The sequence below is a fragment of the Diceros bicornis genome, chromosome 17, assembly GCF_020826845.1.
Source record: "Diceros bicornis minor isolate mBicDic1 chromosome 17, mDicBic1.mat.cur, whole genome shotgun sequence".
NCBI lineage: Eukaryota > Metazoa > Chordata > Mammalia > Perissodactyla > Rhinocerotidae > Diceros > Diceros bicornis.
This window is the reverse complement of record NC_080756.1, coordinates 14,950,871-14,962,998: the sequence shown is the minus strand read 5'-3', so window position 1 is coordinate 14,962,998 and position 12,128 is coordinate 14,950,871. Positions and strand designations below refer to the sequence as shown.

The window sequence follows — 12,128 nt, the reverse complement described above, 5'->3', positions numbered from 1 at the left end:
TTCCTGTATTCTGCATTTCACGCCATCCTGAAGGGCGTGAGGTGATATGTCATTGTAATTGGTGTAAGATAATGGTCTACTTTCATTCTTTTGCATGTGGCTGTCCACTTTTTCCAACACCATTTGTTGAAGAGATTTTCATTTCTCTATTGTATTTTCCTGTCTCCCTTATTAAAAATCAGCAGTCCATAGATGTGCCGGTTTACTTCTGGGGTCTCAACTCTGTTCCATTGATCTGTGTGTTTGTTTTTGTGCCAGTACCATGCTGTTTTGATTACTATAGCTTTGTAGTATATTTTGAAATCAGGGAGTGTGATACTTTGTTCTTTTTTCTCAGGATTCCTTTAGCTATTTGGGGTCTTTTGTTGTTCTATATAAATACTAGGATTATTTATTCTATTTCTGTGAAAAATGTCATTGGAACTTTGATAGGGATTGCATTGAATCTGTAGATTGCTTTAGGAAGTATGAGCATTTTAACTATGTTAATTCTTCCCATCAAGCACGGAATATCTTTTCATTTCTTTGTGTCATCCTCTATTTCTTTGAACAATGTTTTATAGTTTTCAGTGTACTGGTCTTTCACCTCTTTGGTTAAGTTTGTTTCTAGGTATTTTATTCTATTTGTTGCAATTGTAAATGGGATTGTAGTGTGTGTGTGTGAGGAAGATTAGCCCTGAACTAACACCTGTTGCCAATCCTCCTCTTTTTTGCTGAGGAAGATGGGCCCTGGGCTAACACCTGTGCCCATCTTCCTCTACTTTATGTGGGACCCCTGCCACAGAGTGCCTTGATGAGTGGTGCGTGTCTGGGATCCAAACCCATGAATCCTGGGCCGCCACAAGCCGAGCTTGCGAACCCAACCACTAGGCCACTGGACCAGCCCCTGGGATTGTATTTTTAATTTTTCTTTCTGCTATTTCAGTGTTAGTGTATAGAAATGCAACTGATTTTTGTATGTTGATTTTATATTCTGCAGATTTACTGTATTTGTTTTTTATTGCTAAAAATTTTTTGGTGGATTTTCTGGGAGTTACTATATATGAAATTGTGACAGTTTCTGCAAATAGTGATAGTTTCACTTCTTCCTTTCCAATTTGGATCCCTTTTATTTCTTTTCCTTGCCTGATTGATCAGGCTAGGACATCCAATACTATATTAAATAAGAGTGGTGAAAGTGGGCATCCTTGTCTGGTTTTTGTTCTTAGAGAGTTAGCTTTCTCAATTGAGCTTTTCTCGATAGAGAATTACATTCGTTGTGGGTTTGTCATATACGGCCTTTGTTATGTTGAGGTACATTCCTTCTATGCCCATTTTATTCAGAGTTTTTATCATAAATGGTTGCTGTATCTTGTCAAATGCTTTCTCTGCATCTATTGAGATCATCATGTGATTTTTATACTTCATTTTGTTTTGTGGTGTATCATGTTGATTGATTGGCAGATGTTGAACCACTCCTGCATCCCTGGAATAAATTCCACTTGATCATGGTGTATGATCTTTTTAATGCATTGTCATATTTGATTTGCTAGTATCATTTTGTTGAGGATTTTTGCATCGATGTTCATCAGTGATATTGGCCTGTAACTTTCTTTTTTTGTGTCCTCCTCGTCTGGTTTTGATATCAGGGTATTTTTGGTTTTATAGGACGAGTAAGGAAGCTTCCCATTCTCCGCAATTTTTTGGAAGAGTTAGAGAAGTATAAGTATTAAGTCTTCTTTGAATGTTTGGTAGAATTCAACAGGGAAACCATCTGGCCCTGGACTTTTATTTTTTGGGAGGTTTTAATTACTGTTTTGATCTCCTTATTGGTGATTGGTCTATTCAAATTCTCTATTTCTTCTTGATTCAATTTTGGAAGGTTGTATGATTCTAAGAATTTATCCATTTCTTCTAGACTATCCAATTTGTTGGCATATAGATTTTCATAGGATTGTCTTATAATCTTTTGTATTTCTGAGGTGTCCTTTGTAATTTCTCCTCTTTCATTTCTGATTTTATCTATCTGAGCCTTCTTTTCTTTTTTTCTTGGTGAGTCTACTAAAGGTTTGTCAATATTTTTTACCTTTTCAAAGAACCGGCTCATAGAATCATTGATTTTTTTCTATTGTTTTTTAGTCTCTATTTTACTTATTTCTGCTTTGATTTTTATTATCTCCTTCCTTCTACTGATTTGGGGCTTTGTTTGTTCTTCTTTTTCCAGTTCCTTTAGGTCCATTGTTAGATTGTTTGTTTGAGGTTTTTCTTTTTTGTTGTGGTAGGCCTGTGTTGCTATAAAGTTCCCTCTTAGAACCACTTTTGCTGTATCCCATCAATTTTGGTAGGTAGTATTTTCATTTTCATTTGTCTTCATGGATTTTTTTTTTATTTCTCCTTTGATTTCTTCATTGACCCAATCATTGTTCAGTAGCATTTTGTTTAATCTCCACATATTTGTGGCTTTTCTGATTTTCTTCCTGTAGTGGATAAGTTTCATACCATTGTGGTCAGAAAAGATGTTTGATACTATTTCAATCTTCTTAAATTTATTGAGACTTATTTTGTGACCTAATATATGATCTATCCTGGAGAATGTTCCATGTGCATTTGAAAAGAATGTGTATTCTGTGTTTTTTGGATGGAATGTTCTGTATATTTATACTAAGTCCATCTGTTCATTGTGTCACTTAAGGACAATGTTTCCTTGTTGATCTTCAGTTTGGATGGTCTATCCACTGGTGTAAGCAGTGTGTTCAAGTCCCCTACTATTACTGTGTTACTGTCTATTTCTCCATTTATATCTGTTAATAATTGCTTTATATATTTAGGTACTCCTACGTTGGGCGCATAGATATTTACAAGTGTTATATCTCCTTGTTGGATTGTTCCCTTGATCATTATATAGTGCCCTTCATTGTCTCTTGTTACAGTTTTTGCTGTAAAGCTTATTTTGTCTGATGTAAGTATTGCTACCGCAGTTTTCTTATCATTGCCATTTGCAGGAGTACCTTTTTCCTTTCCTTCACTTTCAGTTTGTGAGTGTCTTTAGGTCTGAAGTCTGTCTCTTGTATGCAGTGTATATATGGGTCTTGTTTTTTTATCCAATCAGCCAGCCCATGTGTTTCCATTGGAGCATTTAGTCCATTGACATTTAACGTAACTACTGATGACGTGGGAGATCAAAATCGGCCCCCCTGAAATATATCACTTTCCCTTGATTATTTTCTCTGACGGACATTTGATGGACCTCCCACTAACTGCCTAAAGAATTTAACATAGAAGACCTGTTCCAGGAAGGATTTACTGTCATATGATGGCTGTAACATAATGTAAAATAGATGTTACAATAGGAAAGGCACCAACAAGCCCCTCTTATCAAAAATTCTGTCTCTTCCTGGCCACATTCTCTAGGTGGCCTTGCAAGGGGTTGCCAGACAAGCATTTACATTTATAAGGGAAATCTCCATATGTAAAGGTATCTCCCTCTCTGTATTGGGAAGGGCGGGGATGGCCTTATCTGTGAAAACTCTTTCCTTTTTTTTTTTTTGTGAGGAAGATAAGCCCTGAGCTAACATCCATGCTAATCCTCCTCTTTTTGCTGAGGAAGACCAGCTCTGAGCTAACATCTATTGCCAATCTTCCTCTTTTTTTTTTCCTCTTTTTCTCCCCAAAGCTCCAGTAGATAGTTGTACGTCATAGTTGCACATCCTTCTAGTTGCTGTATGTGGGACGCGGCCTCAGCATGGCCAGAGAAGCAGTGCATCGGTGCGTGCCTGGGATCCGAACCTGGGATGCCAGTAGCGGAGTGTGTGCACTTAACTGCTAAGCCATGGGGCCGGCCCCAAAACTCTTTTCAGCATGGAAGGAAAAGGCTTAAATCTGCATACCCTTGATTACTGTAATTTCTGTCTCCCTTCTGTCTCCCTCCCCACCACCAACATCCTCCTTTGTCTTTAGCTGAAGGTAGTATTTAAGACGAGAATCTCTGCTATCGTGTTGAGAAACTCAGTTTCCCTGGTTTCTCCCATGTATACATGTTATTAAACTTGGTATTATTTTCTCATGCTAACATGTCTTTTAATTATTTTGCCAGCCATAAGAACCTTAAGGGAAAGGGCAGAGGGAGATTCTCCCTCTTCTCTGACAATGAGAATGTATTTATTACCACTTTATTTCTTCTTTTCTGGGTGTTTTAGTAGTTCTTCTCTGTTCCTTTCTTCTTCTCTTGTTCCTTTCCCTTGTGGTTTGATGGCTTTCTTTAGTATTATGTTTAGGTTACTTTATCTTAATTTTTTGTGTTTTTATTATTGGTTTCTGGTTTGTGATTACCATGAGGTTCATATATAATAATCTATGAATGTAGCAATCTGTATTAAATTCTTGGACTCTTTAGTTTGACCTTTTGCTAGAAGCTCTACTCTTGCTCCCCTCCTCACACATTTTATGTTTTTAATATCATATCTCACCTCTTGATTTTTGTGCTTGTGTATCCATCGCCCTCTTATCACGGAAATAGATAATTTTAGGACTTTTGTCCTTGGCCTTCATATTAGCTTCATAGGTAGTTGATCTGCTACCTTACCGTATAATTTCCTTTACCAGTGATTTTATTGTGTGTGTGTTTTTTTTTTTTTTTGGTAAATTTCTTATTCTTGTTTGTGGTCCTTTCTTTTCCACTTAAATAAGTCCCTTTTGCATTTCTTTTAAAGCTGGTTTCTTGGTGATAAACTCCTTTAGTTTTTGCTTGTCTGGGAAACTCTTTATCCCTCACACCCTGCCCTTCAGAGAAGGACCCATGCCAGAGGCTGCAGAGGTTCCAGGGAGCCTGCCTTTGCTGGCCCACAAGTTGCCCGAGGTCTTGCTGATGGATGGGGCCGATCCCTGGGGTGGTCTGCCTTAACAGGTCAAGGGAAGAACTCCCATGGTGTCTGCCAGAGTCTGTGTCAGCACACCTGTGCTAGGTGGCAGTAATGGCAGCTGCCAATGTCTCAGTCCCTGGGGAGGTGGTCCCAGCCTGGGGAGGTTTCACTTCTCTCTGAGATGCACCCAGAGCCTATGAAGTGAATCTTTTTTCACCAAAGTACTGTGCAACCATTTCAGATTTTATGTTGCTTTCTGAAATGGGTGAATTTGTTCATGGGCCCTTCAAGAGAAAGCTTTTTTCCCCTTATATCCCATAGCTTTTCTGGGGGTATTCCCTATTGTTGTTAGTGGCCAGCAAAGTCAGATATTATGACTCTTATCTCAGTCGTGCTGAGTCCAAAAGCTGCTTATTGTGGTAATGCTCCCCCACTCAGATCCCCACTCCTCCAGGGAAGACTTCATACCACAAGAGTGCTCCCAGCTGGCCGTGAAGTGCTGTGGCTACAAGGTGGCTTTTTTCTCTAAAGCGAGGAATTTCTGCCTCTTCCTCATCAGTCAACACTGTCCCTTGTTGTAGGAGGTCTTTTTATCCAGTTTTCAGTTATCTCTTAGGGGCAATTCTTCCAAGAGTAGTTGTTAATTTGTTGTGTCTGTGGGAGGAGGTGAGTCAGAGTCCGCCTCTGCCTCCATCTTGACACTGTCTTCCAGACTGATATTTCTAAGATTTTTGCCCATATAGGTGTTTGTTTCATTTTGTTAAAACAGGACCCTAAGAAATCTTGATTTCTGAGGTGATTAGAAGCTGTGAGGAAGAGAAGTCATGGGAAGTTGAGGGAAAAATATGGTAATATATTATTTTCCAGAGGGTAAATGGATGACTTAAGGGACTGTTAATACAGATTTTAAGCAATTAGAACCTAAGCCATGCTCCAATGTCTATCAAGCCAGGAATGCAACAAATAATAATCATAACAATAAAATATCAAAAGTATCTGTTTTTTGGTTCATTTTGATTCCTCATTAGATTGAGTAATCTGGCCCTTTGTGGAAAACTATGCATTTTTTGTTAATTTCTGTGTGATCTAAAACTTTTATGAGATAATTACAAAATACTTTCTTAAAACCATTCAAGGTATATTTGGTGAGTGTGCAATGGGCAGTGAATAAGAAGTCGTAATATTCCTCCTACTACGTTATCTCTACAATCTAAAGTTTAATGAAACTTCTCATTCCTTTTTCCTAAATATCTCTGACTCTATTATCTGTATTTTAGGTCCACTGCCATATTTATGTACTAAACCTCAAAAGTTCTCAATAGTTTAAAGCAATAGTCTCCGCACTTCTCCCCTTGACTCTAAGATAGTCAATATTCAATATTGTTTTCAAGAGTGATATTACAAAAATAGAAAAGCTGAAAATTAAAGTTTACACCTTAAATGTACTTTCCATGATTCTCTTTGTTGGCAGTGTCAGGTAAAGAATAGCACCTCAAAATAATCTGGTTGAATATTAAATGTAAGATATATTTACAGTATCCCAGACATAATGACTCAGACATATTAGCAATGAAAGCTTGAAAGTACAACTCTAAGAGTACCTAGCGGATTCTTATACACCAAACCTTTTAAAATTACTGATATATCAAATGTAAGTCCAAAACACTATTCTGGCACATAGGTCACTTCATGTTTTTACCACTGTCTTCTTAAAAGCACATAAGTATTAGTTGCAGCATGTTTTGAATTATTGAAAAGAAGTGGCATCTTTTACTGAGTGCTAAACAGTTCTAATAGCATATATTTACTGAAATATGAGGTGTGGGTTACATTTCTCCCACCTACATGAGGAGAAACTGAGACATAAAGAGTTTACATATTGTATGCAGTGTCTCACATTGTGTATGTAGTGAAGTCTTTACCAAACAGGCTGAATATTTCAAAATCCTGTTCTAATCATTAGATATACTAATTCTCCAAATGCATGTGGTTATCTAACACCTCTGTCATTTGCATATATTTATATCTCAGTCTTCTTTCCTTCTGTATATTTTTAGTCTCAGCATAATTATTAATTTCTCCTGAAATCCTCGCAGATCTCCAAAATTACCTAGAAGCCATCCAATATGCCCAATAATATTTTTGTGGACTTTTGTTATAACAATAATAATACACAGTATAACAATATTGGGGTTATTTGTTTGTCTCCTTTAGGCAATACAAGCTTCTTAAAGCCCCTCACAATGTCTGGAATAAGATAGGTACACAATAAATATATCTGGAAATATTTGATGAGTTACATATATCAAGTTTTCTTATACAAGGCGTATTTTATTCAAAATCCCAGTTTCTGAAAACTAAATTGCAATAAGGAGATGCTGTTGGGGCCGGCCGGTGGTGTAGTGGTTAAGTGTGTACGCCTCACTGTGGCTGCCTGGGGTTCGGATCCCGGACGCGCACCGACACATCGCTTGTCAAGCGATGCTGTGACATATAAAGTGGAGGAACATGGGCACTGATGCTAGCCCAGGGCCAGTCTTCCTCAGCAAAAAGAGGAGGATTGGCGACAGATGTTAACTCGGGGCTAATCTTCCTCACCAAATAAATAAATAAATATATAAATAAATAAATAAGGAGATGTTATTTAAAATGTGGACTGCAGACTTGGTTAGAGTAAGTTATCATAGCAGGGTGAAATGTTTTCTTAAGGAAAAATAAAATGTAAGGATGGAACTGAGGTACAAGATTCTTCAAGAGACTCTCCTGTTTGGGATAACTAATGAGGTAGAAAACATGATCAGAAGAAATGCATGAAACGTGTTTTTTCAGTTTTTACTGTAAAGTTGTGATTTGTAGCATTTTTTACAATAGCTTTTTTGAAAAACACAACATCTTTTGTAACATATCCCAGAAGAAATCTTTCACCTGCTGGTTCCTTAGGGTGTAAATGAAGGGGTTTGGTAAAGGGGCAAGTGAGGTCTACAGCAAAGCTACACTTTTGAGGACAGTCTTTCTTTTGCAGTTGGTTTAATATACATAAAGACACAGCTACCAAAAGACATGGAGACATCAATTATGTGGGAAGTGCAGGTGGAAAAAGCTTTGGTCCTCTGCTGTGCAGAAGGGAATTTCAGAATGGTCTTAAAGATGAAAATTTTAGAGAGAATCACTAGTACCAATGTGACCATCAGTGTCACCACAGCTAAGACAAAAGACATCAATTCTAGGACATGTGTATCCGTGCAGGAGATCTGCAGGATGGGAGATATTTCACACATAAAGTCATCAATTACTTTGGAAGCACAGAAATCCAGCCTGAGTTCCATAACCAGTGCGGGAAAGATGATTAGGAATCCAGTTGCCCAAGAGCTGAGTACAAGCCTACAGCAAACATTGTTGTTCATTATGACTGGGTCATGCAGGAGTTTGCAGATGGTAACATAGCGGTCACAGGACATGGTGGCCGGCATGTCAAACTCTGTAATTCCCAGTAAAAAAATAAAAAATAATTGAGCTGCACAATTATTATATGAAATGTTTCTTTCTCTGGTCACCATGGTTATGAGGTTCTGGGAGTACATACTGTTGTGAATATGATTTTCAAAAATGAGACATTATGGAGAAAGAAATACATTGGCATCTTAAGGCTAGGATCCACCAGGGAGAGGACAATAATGATTAAGTTCCCCATTAGGCTCAATGTGTAATTAAGAAATAGAAACAAGAAAAACACAATTTGTAATTGTGGGCCATCTGTCAGTCCTAGGAGAATGAATTCTATTTCTGTTGATTGGTTTTTCATTTCTCTTTTATGAGCATTATCAATTCTATATAGGAAGAGAAGAAAAAAACTGAATGTAAATATGTATATAATATAAGATAAATTAACCTATATATATATTAACCTGCATATAAACCTAAATATATATGAATTAGCCTAAAGGTATGTGAATAACCTAAATATATATAAATTAACTTATGTATATAAACTAAATTAATATATATTAACTAAAAAGTGTATACATTTTATTAAATATACGTACATTAACCTAAATATATATGTAATCTAAAGCAGATAAAGTATATATTCTCTAATTTATTCATTTGTAAATGGTTTCTCCAGCGTGAAACTGTCAATGACACATAATTACAGGCTACAGTCAATGATAAATTCTTTTCCATACTTTAGTTCTTTTTATATAATATTCCTCAGAATTTTTCCTTTGCAACTTGAATATATATATATTTTTTGGGTAATATGCATTTTCGCCCATCCCTTCCCAATGGACTCTACTCTGCATGTATAATTTAAATAAAATCATATGAGTTATTCAAAATATGTTTTTCTATCATTTTTATTCAACCTTTGCAAATGCGCTTTGTCTTTTTGGAATGAGTATCAGGGTGATTTTTTAAAAACAGGATTTGGGGTTATATTACAATTCCTGTGATGGTCAATAAGACAGTAGCGATTTCCAATGATTAGATAAAGATCCTAATTATAACAGTTTTGAAATTTTCTCTGTACTGGGAATGCACCATTATTATTATCATTTTTCTTCACTGGCTTAGCTATACTAAATGGACTGTTGTTTTCCAGTATATACAACAAATAAAACAAAGCAAAGCATGATAAAAACAAGCAACTTATTTTAGTTAAAATATTGTCTTTTTCAATTAACCTTTTTGAAATGTATTCTTATTTGTGTCTACATAATTTTGAGCACTATTTTTTTATTTCATCCATATTATTTATAAAACTATTAAATACCCCAGCAATTATATTACTCTGTATTCTTTCTACATATAAAAATTCTTTTTATTTCCATGTTGTACTATCCCTCTGTTATATTAAACATGCCAGTTTATTTCACCATAGGCGTTACCTGCAGACTTTTAAATGAAATGGGTTGAGCCAGCCCTGATGGTCTAGTGGTTAAAGTTTGGTGCTCTCACCGCTTGGGTGGCCTGGGTTTGTTTCCCAGTCACAGAACCACACCACCCATCTGTTGGTTGCCATGCTGTGGCGGCAGGTCACACAGAAGAACTAGGACTTACAACTAGGGTAAACAACCATGCGCTGGGGCTTTGGAGAGAAAATAAAAAGAGGAAGATTTGCAACAGATGTAAGCTCAGGGCAAATCCTTCCCTGCAACAAACAAACAAAGAAATGGGCCACTAGAGCATCCTTGCTATCTTTATTCTTTTGCATTTGTCTTATTAATATTGCTCTCATGTCTATTACTTTATTTTCTTATTTTGAAAAAATAAAACTAAGCTTTTCCAAGCTTAATGTGATTTTCCAAAGCCCGTATTATTGAATAGCTTTAATGTTTTTAATGACAACTGAAGTCTTGCAGACTAATTGATCACAAGCTTTTATTGTAAAAATATGTATTTCTGTCTTTGCTGTGACTCCCATCTTTCTCTACCTTTGATTTGAAAAGGTATGTTCTAAGAGTTAGTCATACAATTTCTGTTACCATGTGGGTCTAACAGATGGTTCTAGAACTATGTTATCTTAAATTATAGAGAGGAGTTGCTCAGTATTGTTTCCACATGGCTTTACCGAGGGTAACATGTAATTAATAAAGAGAATCAGAGAAACTGAAAAGTAGATGCAATTGTATATGAATAAAATAGATTACAATACCTGTTAATACACAAACTAAAATGACTCTACCATTAAAAAAATTTGTAAAACATGAAAAGTCAGTAGTCAAACTTAATTTCCTGAATTGGACTTATTGTGCATTTGACTTTATTTCTGATTCTGAAGTTAGGTTAAAATTATAGTTAACTTACCTTCTTGAATCTGTTATAGTTATTGTTTTCATTTGTGTGCATGGAAGAGATGTATATTAACATAATTATAATTTTACTCTCTTTTACTGTTATATTTTATTATCAATAGGGAGATTTACAACCAATGATTTTTGTGGGAAGAGGCAATGGGGACATATTGTGCTTTTGTAAAGAATTTCCATAGTCCCTCAAATTCATACTCCCTGTGAAGTTTGGAGCTCAGATATCAATAATTTCAGTGGACATTTGTCTTCTATTGCAGATAAGTTGCATTTTGTGAAATTTTGTTCTTATAATTGCTGTTACTCAAAACCTCAAAATAGATTGTTATTCTTTAAATTAAAATAAAATCAAAAGTGACAACTGAAAAAACTCAGGACATCATCTGATGAAAGATAAGCAACTGCTCCAGGAGAGACATTCCACATTGCCACTGTACACTTGCAAGATGCTGCAGTTTTATCATTTTCTATTTACTACAGACTCAAGGGATCTATTCAAATAAAACAAAGAGAAAAATTCTTCTCTGGGGATGAGAGTTAAAAAATACTAAATATTGGCAGTAAAAGACACCAATGTGATCTACTTTAAATAAAAGCTGAAGTGAAAGTATCAGAAGAGTATCAGAAGCGATTTAGAAAAACAATGGCATCTTGAAAGGATCATCAGTAGTTCCTGTCCCTGGGGAATCTCAAGCTGGTTTACACCAGCACCAGACATCGCCTTGCTTCCAGTGAGCAACAGGGGCAATTTTAGACTTTATTATAAACCATTTTACACTCTGGCACCTAGTGGTGTATATATATATTATTTATAAGTAACAATTATGCATAATTTATTATCAGATTAATAAGGTGAGGCTTGGGGTGGAGTTTTGATGAAATTTTTTATGATCCTTTAAGTGAACTGAATTTTACCTATTAAATACATTTTATATTAATGCCCCATCCTGGAGACAGTCCAATGTCCATCAGCTGATGAATGGTTTAACAGTTGTGGTATATGCATGCAATGGAATAAACTAATGATACATAAAAAACACAATTGAGTCAGAAATATTATGCTAAGTGAAAGAAGCCAGATACAATACCTACATGCTCTGTAATTCTATTTCTATAATTCTGGAAAATACTCAACTATAGGGACAGAAATCTAGTCAGTGGTTAGAGGCTGAGAGTGAGCAGAAGTGGTTGACTACAGAAGCGTCATGAGGGAACTTTTTAGGGTGATGGAAACTTTTCATATCTATAGCTATATTGTAGTGGTGGTTGCATGACCACATGTGTCTGTCAAAGTTCATCAAACTATATACCCCGAAAAGGTGAAATTTTTATAGTTACATTCTATCTCAATAATCTCTCTATCAAATATGTTTAGATATAACTTACCTCTTTTTTAGTAGGCTATTGAGAAGGTTACTTAGATCTGTACTTTCCAATATGATAGCCACTAGCCGCATGTGAATATACAGTATACATATAAATG

General features: G+C 35.9%; 1 pseudogene; it reads right to left on the bottom strand.

The window, feature by feature from the left end:
* Positions 1-7,700: 7,700 nt before the first annotated feature.
* LOC131415688 (olfactory receptor 6C6-like) lies at positions 7,701-8,640 on the bottom strand (annotated as a pseudogene).
* Positions 8,641-12,128: the final 3,488 nt, after the last annotated feature.